The 7,136-nt window shown below is 42.5% G+C and overlaps 1 pseudogene; it reads left to right on the top strand.

The window, feature by feature from the left end:
- Nucleotides 1-685: 685 nt before the first annotated feature.
- LOC144752969 (vacuolar protein sorting-associated protein 37B pseudogene) lies at nucleotides 686-1,534 on the top strand (annotated as a pseudogene).
- Nucleotides 1,535-7,136: the final 5,602 nt, after the last annotated feature.

Genomic DNA, 7,136 nt, shown 5'->3' with positions numbered 1-7,136 from the left:
TACATTGACCTTGTTTGAATTGGATGGCCTTGGTGGCGTGGTAGAACGGGTGCCGCGTTGACATGTTTTTTGATTTCTTCCCGATGTGTATTCCATTGTTTGATTTGTATGATTTATTAGGAAGGGGTAAGGGTACCTTGGGCATTTCTGGGGACTTAGATTCCCCAGGCTTCAAATGTTGATCTCATTGCATATGTCCTGTCCACTTTTTCCTTTCAGGACCAGGTTGTCAGGGTCTCTTTAACGTCTGGGGTATCTGTAGTATGGTTAAATTCCACAGCTAAAAGATCTTGCGAAGATATTCCTTTTAGTTCTGGAATTCCTTTAAACAACCTTAACAGGTTCCCTCGGTTTAGTTTATCTTGCCTTCCTTTTGTGGAATATTCTGGCACAAATGTCAGTTTTAAGGTATTCTCTCTGCCTTTCTTTTCAAGGCAAGTGGTGATTCCCAAAATGTCATCTTTTTCTACTTCAACATTTTGGTTGTTAGAGATTTCATTGTCAACATGGATTTCTTGGCCGCTTTGTTCTTTAATGAACTTTTCGTGTGTTGTGGCCGGCTTGCTTACTTCATTTAAATCTTGCTCTGATTTTCCAAATTCTTTAAATGTTAATAGCCCGGGCTGCGGATAGGAGGAGGCGGGAGGCTCCGGAGGAGGCACCAGTGGAAGCTCCAGGCAGTACCATGGCCGTGGATCTCAGCAAGTTCAGCGGCCTGACCATGACACAGCTGAACGAGCTCCTGGAGGACGAGGAGAAGCTTTGCGAAATCAGCCTGGAGATGGACGAGGTTCAAAACATGCAGCTCACCAAAGATATGACCCTTGGTGGAAACCGCAGCCTGGTAGAAGAAAATCTTTTGTACCAACCACAACTGGACAGTCTAAAAGCTACTCTTACCCAAAAATATCAAGAGCTGCAGGTCCTTTTTGAAGCACATCAGATAAAGAAAACAAAGCTAGACTAGCAGTCCAGCAATGCTTCCTTGGAGACACTGTTGGCCCTTCTTCAAACAGAGGGTGCTAAGATTGAAGAAGAGACAGAGAATATGGCAGAAAATGTCCTTGATGGTGAAATACCACTGGATTCCTTTATTGATGAATATCAAATTAAGCGTAAACTGGTCCATTTACGATGTGTGAAAATTGAAAAACTTCAGGATATCGTGCTTAAAGGACAGAGACTTGCACAGGCTCCAGTGCAATCACAGCCAAGGCAGCCCACAGTGACTTCTGCACCTCAGGCACCTTACCATTCAGAATTAAACAATCCACCATCTGTCATTCCTCGAAGAGCAGTGCCACCACCACCACCAGCGACCCAACCAGGGGCCTATCCTACTCCGTTTACTGCAGCAATGAGACAAGGCCCGGCCGGCCTTCCTTATTCATCTTGTCCCTACCCACCTCTTCCACCTCGATCAAATCAGGCGGTACAGCCAGGGTATCCAAATCCATTTGTGGCCCAATATCCTCCAATCCCCAATAGACCACCACCTCGCCATCCACCTGCTGCAGGCTTCATGATACAATGAAGTTATGGTGCACCCACATAGTCCACATTTGGTGCTTTCAGTCCACTCCAAACTCCCAGACAATACACTCTGTTATACTTGGATAAATCTGTCTTTGCGTCATTGGTAAGACAAATTGTTCCAAAAGGGACAAGTAGAGTGAAGCGTCCATCTGGAATAACTCAGAACGTTGGTTTTCTTTTTTGTAATTAAGAGTCAACACTTTTTTGGGGTGGAGCAGGTTAACAGATTAGACTATATTTTATAACCATAGGAAATTCTGGAGTACCTCAAATAACCAACATTTCTTTGTATTCTTACAATCGCATTCATGTGCTCCAAGGTACAACAAAACTGTACCAATTTTTTGTTAGGCAAAAACGTGTAGTAAGCATTTGGGACCTTAACAATGATGCACCATGTACAAATACCAAATTGCTATAAATGCTTCTGCATTGGGGAATGGTATTTATTCAAAATCTGTATGTATTGTTTGCATTTCATGTCGTGCTCATCACAGTTTGATCCAAACAGACTTCTTTGTACTGCAGACTCCAATGTTCGGAGTAAGATGATTTAGGCTGGTACTTTGATACTACCTTGAAAGACTAAGCGCTAACTTGAATGAATAAAACGTCCATGCTAATGATCCTTTCTAGAAGGAAATCTGGCCTACACTTATCCGTTGGATGAGCAAACATTTTACATTGCCAATGTTTTCATTTGAGTTTGAATCTCTCTATTTTGAAGGGGTATTATGGAAAAGGTATTTTAGTGGTAGTAGACCAGGCAAGAGATTTTTGCACTGCAAATTTACCTATTTTTTCAAGTGGGGATTCCAGTCAATTTCTACTAAACGAAATGCATTAGCAATGTTTTTACTATTTGTAAAAACTTATTTTTAACAGAATCTTAGGACTATTCAGGGATTTATGTTTAGAAAAGATTGACCTGCATTGAATATGTGTTCTGCAGGGCAATGTGATGCAATGTTTGGTCTGAACGCAATGCGTTGTTACATATGCATGTGGCTGTAATGTGCCTTAGTATCATTGCCTGTGACCAGACTCTGAAATCGATTGTTTGTATATCTTATAGATGAGTAAATTGAGCACAACTCCAGTTTAAAAATTGACATGGCTGAATACATGTTACCATTGAGGGTCCAGAGGCAGTATTGTAAGGAGTTTGCTGTCTAAAATTCGGAAAGTTACCTGGAAGTAAATGGGGTTCATCCAGGTCCTGTAACTGTTTGTAAAGAAAACCTTTAAATATGACTGAAAGAAATGCTGCTGTATTTTAAATGCAATTATCAATGTTTGCAATAGTGGGTCCTTTTTGGAAGCAGTGTGCTTGTATTTCAATCACATGCTGAGTGGAGCTTGGAGTCTCTGTCGCCATGGTGTCCTCTTAAATATTAAATGGCCATTGAATAGTGTTGCCGTTTTCTAATTGTTAACCCTAAAGGTTACATTTGTATTTTTAGTGTAGTGTTTTATAGTAAAATCAAAGCCTGACATCCAAAGTGTGGGGGGTGGAGATCAATGGCAGACGTCGCCTGAAATCTAGAGGTTTTGGGGGTGGGCAGGGATGAAATTGCAGTTAAATGCCTGGGTGTTTGATGTTTGTGACAGAAATCAACACCAGGTTCAGTGCCGCTTAAAAACTTGGTCCAAATTGGCACAGTGGATGGAGCCTTTCAATGTGTAAACTGCCACTAGCTTCTGCGATGGAGCCAGTCCTTTATCCAGATCGTGTCAGAGTGTTTGCAGTTACCTGTTCAAAATCATGAACCTGGTCTAGTTGACTTACAGTAGAAGATAGCATAGAACTAAACTAGTAGGTCCATATTCAGGTTCACAATGTGGCCTGTGCTGTTTCCATTTTGTGCAATCCAATTTTTGGTTTTGGCACAAGAAGGAAGCATATTCTGATATATGTTTTATTTAACTAACAACTGGTGTTCTAGATCGCCTGTGCTGGTTTGATATAATTTGAACCAGCCTAACTTTTGAAAAAGGCTGTACAGGTGAACGTGAAGTGGATGGAACCTGTTGGTTTGTTGCGTAGCTCGAAAGTTAAGTTGTAATGGATACCTAGCACTTCAGCTGATGATTACAGTCTAAGCATGTGTCCCTTCCTGGCGCTCCATAGACCTGGTAATAGAGGCGATGCACAGTTTTTAAAAAAAAATGTTATTTAAATGGAATATTCCCATTGCACGTCGATGCCACTTGTACTGAACCTGCGGAAATGGCAGTCCACTGGCACAGCATGCACAAGTGCTTTGGAAAGGAAACCATGGAAAATGGAGGTGGTCTGTCAGATCTCGGAGAGAAGCTAAACTCTTGATAGCACTTGTTCACAATGTAAAGTAATTCTGTAATGCTTCAGTTTGTGCTGCATAGCTAATGCAAACGTTATTGGTTGGTTGGTGAAAGTTACCGCTGGTTATTTTAAATAAATGAAGTACAAATGTTAATGGCTGTTTTGGCTCAATTTGCTGTTTGGTGAGGGGAAGCCTACATGTTCTACCTTTACTATTTATTATGACTTTTATTGAGTTCTGGATACTTTGTTCTTTATTATTCATTTCATCGTACGCCTTTTTACCTGGTGTTTTTTCCCTACTTCTCAGTTTTTCTCGTTTTAGACCCTCCTCTTTCCTTCTGGGTGTTTGTACCTCTGTCACCCTCTGGAGTAGTTCTTGATTGGACCTGCAATTTTTTTTCTGCCCCTTCACCCTTTTCAGTTAGTTGGATTTGTTCTATTCACCTTTTTTCAAGTCTAGTCGTGTGTGTCAATCAATGGTTAGTTGTTGTATGAAGAACCCAATTCGTCTTCTCTTGATTAATGGTGACAAAATGGCTCAAAGCATTTTGCTTTGTGTTAAATCTATCAAAGTTCATTGTATGGTTTGATTGGTCTGAGACTGTTATTGAATCCTCCAATGTGACTTCTTTCCTTTGTATAGTTTGATTTGCCAAAATTGAGAAGTTTTTCTCTGAATTAATGGTAGGTTGATTGTTATGTTTAGACCTACCCTTTCTGGTGTGTTTTCTTTGCCTTTTTGTGGGTTTTGCAATGTTCGAGGTGTCAATGGTGCTCTGTGTAACTTAAATTTAATGGTCCCTTGTTTCGGGACATTCCTCTGTTTCCACTTGATCTTCTTCTTCCTTATCATTAATATATGTCCCTTTGATTGTATTTTTGTCTTTAGCTGGCTCCTTTTTCTATGCTTCCTTTTGGGTTCCCCTTGTTTGTTTGAACTTAATTATTGATTGAACTGCCCCTAAGATATCCATTAATATTTTGGGCAGATTTACCAATTTATCGATTATTTTGCCACAGCCGCAGTTGAGCTGCTGTTAGGGATTACTTGTTTGTGACTCCAGGTTTCCCCTGTGCGTTAGAAGGGAGGCAATTAAGTCCAGCTTGCTGTTGATGCCTGAAATGTAACCGGCGATTAAGTTTATAAGGTCTATCTGAACTTCAATTTTGAAAATTCGGTACCCTAATTGCTTGTTTCAATGTGCTTAGCAGAGTTTTACTCCATGGTGCCGTTTGAAAATCTTCAAGGAATTTTCCTGATGCCCTAGACCCTTGGTCAATCCTACTAACAGATGAAATTGTTATTGGGTATGACAAGTTTAATTGATTTATTTTCGTTAAAAAACTTCCTTCCTCCTGAGCGTTTACCTGTTGCTCGATTCTGTGGGTTGGATTTGACGGCGTAGATACCACCATTCCTGCTCCTCCCAGTGCTCCCTTCCCAATAGCCAGTGACGAGTTATTCCCTTGTATTGCTTCCATCGGTGTTTCCTATGTTTGTTTATTGGTTTCCAGTATGTGTAACAAGTTGGCATCATTGGAGGGGAAAATGAGCTTGACCAGGCATCATCCAGAAGAGCTACCTGTTCAACTGATTTGTTTGTTTTTCCTTCGATGTTCTCGTTTTTTATTTTCCTCGTTTGCGCCTTTTCCAATTACTTTATTTTGTTGAGGGATTGATTTGGCGTACCTGGGCTGTTACAGTTACCAACCTACCTGCTGGAATTTCTGTGATTGATTTCTGTAAAGCTGAATTTACTTCTAGCGTGTTATTGATTTTTGACTGTTGCTGTACAGAAAGAGGACTTGTTTTAATGGTGATAGATGCACGCTTTTCCTGTTGGCCCGTTGTTCCTGGATTAAAGTGCCCAATATTAACCCTAATGTCTGGTGCAATTGGACTAGGCAGCTGGACTGTCTCTAAGGTTGGTGCGTAGATGGCGGCCATTGGGTCCTTTAAAAATAACAATTTCTGGATACCAGTGTGGTTACCAGGACTGAGGGCTGTTATTTCCAGCGTCGGAGCTGAAACTAGCCTCTCTCTCCATCTGGGGGCTTTTCTTTTTTGGCTTTTTACTGGCCCCTATTATGAAAGTTTTTTTTTTTTTTTTTTTTTTACTTTTGCCTGTAGTCTCCTGATGAACTTTCCCAGATCTCATGCTCCTTGTTGAAGTATTGGTAAGTTTGAGTTGTTTGGATTGTTTCCCCTTGAATGCACCAGAGCAGGGCACACTGGTGAGCCGCAAGCTAAGTCCAACCTAGTTGGACCGCTTCCGCAGCCTCACCGGGCCTCACTTACTGTCAGCCACTAATGTCTGCCGTGCTCAATACCTGGTGCTTCTCTCTGTTTTAGCTGTGTTGTAGCAGTTGCTGTTGCTGCTATCTCTGCTGACCCTTAGTAGTCCACCGACTCTCACTTGTGCTAGCTCTGGCTCCTGCCACTCTCACTGCCAGAGCCACAGTGCTGTGCTAAGCTGAGGCTTGCTGTGGATTTCCTCAAGTTATTCAAGTTGCTATAATTACATGAAGTTGGTAAAATTGCTAAAGAGTTAAATTATAACTTTCCTGCTTATTTCCGATACTGAGGGGCACTTCCAGGAAATCCAGGCAATAATGGGCAAGATGGGTCAATGCTGGAGGTTTACTCAATTGCTGTGGCTGCTGGAGTTGGTGGGGTCGCTGGATTGCTGAGGGTGGCTGGGGGTTGCTGCAAGCCCGTTCTCTCCCCAGCTCACCTCTGCTCTATTCGCTCAGGGATCGCAGCTCATTTGGCTCACACAGCTCACTCGGCTTCAGCAGCTCTCGTGACCCTCTCCACCAAGCTAAGACCACTGTCTCAGGGTCACCGAGCCGCTGCCACAGTGTTTCTAGCCTGTTTTCCGCCCTCCATGCCGCTGATCCGCCGCTACACCTCTGCTCTGCCAAGCCTCCTCCTCCGGCCACCGGCCTCACGCCAGTTCCAAAAATCTTGAAGCCCCCCCCCCCGCTTTGGCGCTTCCAGCTGTGGGTGCCGTGGGGCCTACTGTGGCATTTTACTGGGCTTCTTTTGGCTTTTCGGAGCTCCGCTGCTCCGCTGCTGCTGCTCCTCTGCGCTCCTCTCCTCGTCTGTCGTCTGCTATGAAAACCCAGACCGGATCTGAGATGCCTGTCAAACCTGCTATGTATAGAATAGATGTTTTGTAGTTACAGTTGCATAAAGGCATGTAGGGGTTTGGGTCATTGGAGGGCAGGATTTGTAAATGCAATATTGTGTAATATGGTTGTTATTTAATGTTATTATTATTATTGGCAG

Source organism: Lissotriton helveticus, chromosome 5_1 (assembly GCF_964261635.1).
Source record: "Lissotriton helveticus chromosome 5_1, aLisHel1.1, whole genome shotgun sequence".
NCBI lineage: Eukaryota > Metazoa > Chordata > Amphibia > Caudata > Salamandridae > Lissotriton > Lissotriton helveticus.
The sequence above is the reverse complement of the archived record's forward strand: the minus strand, read 5'-3'. Positions and strand labels throughout refer to the sequence as shown.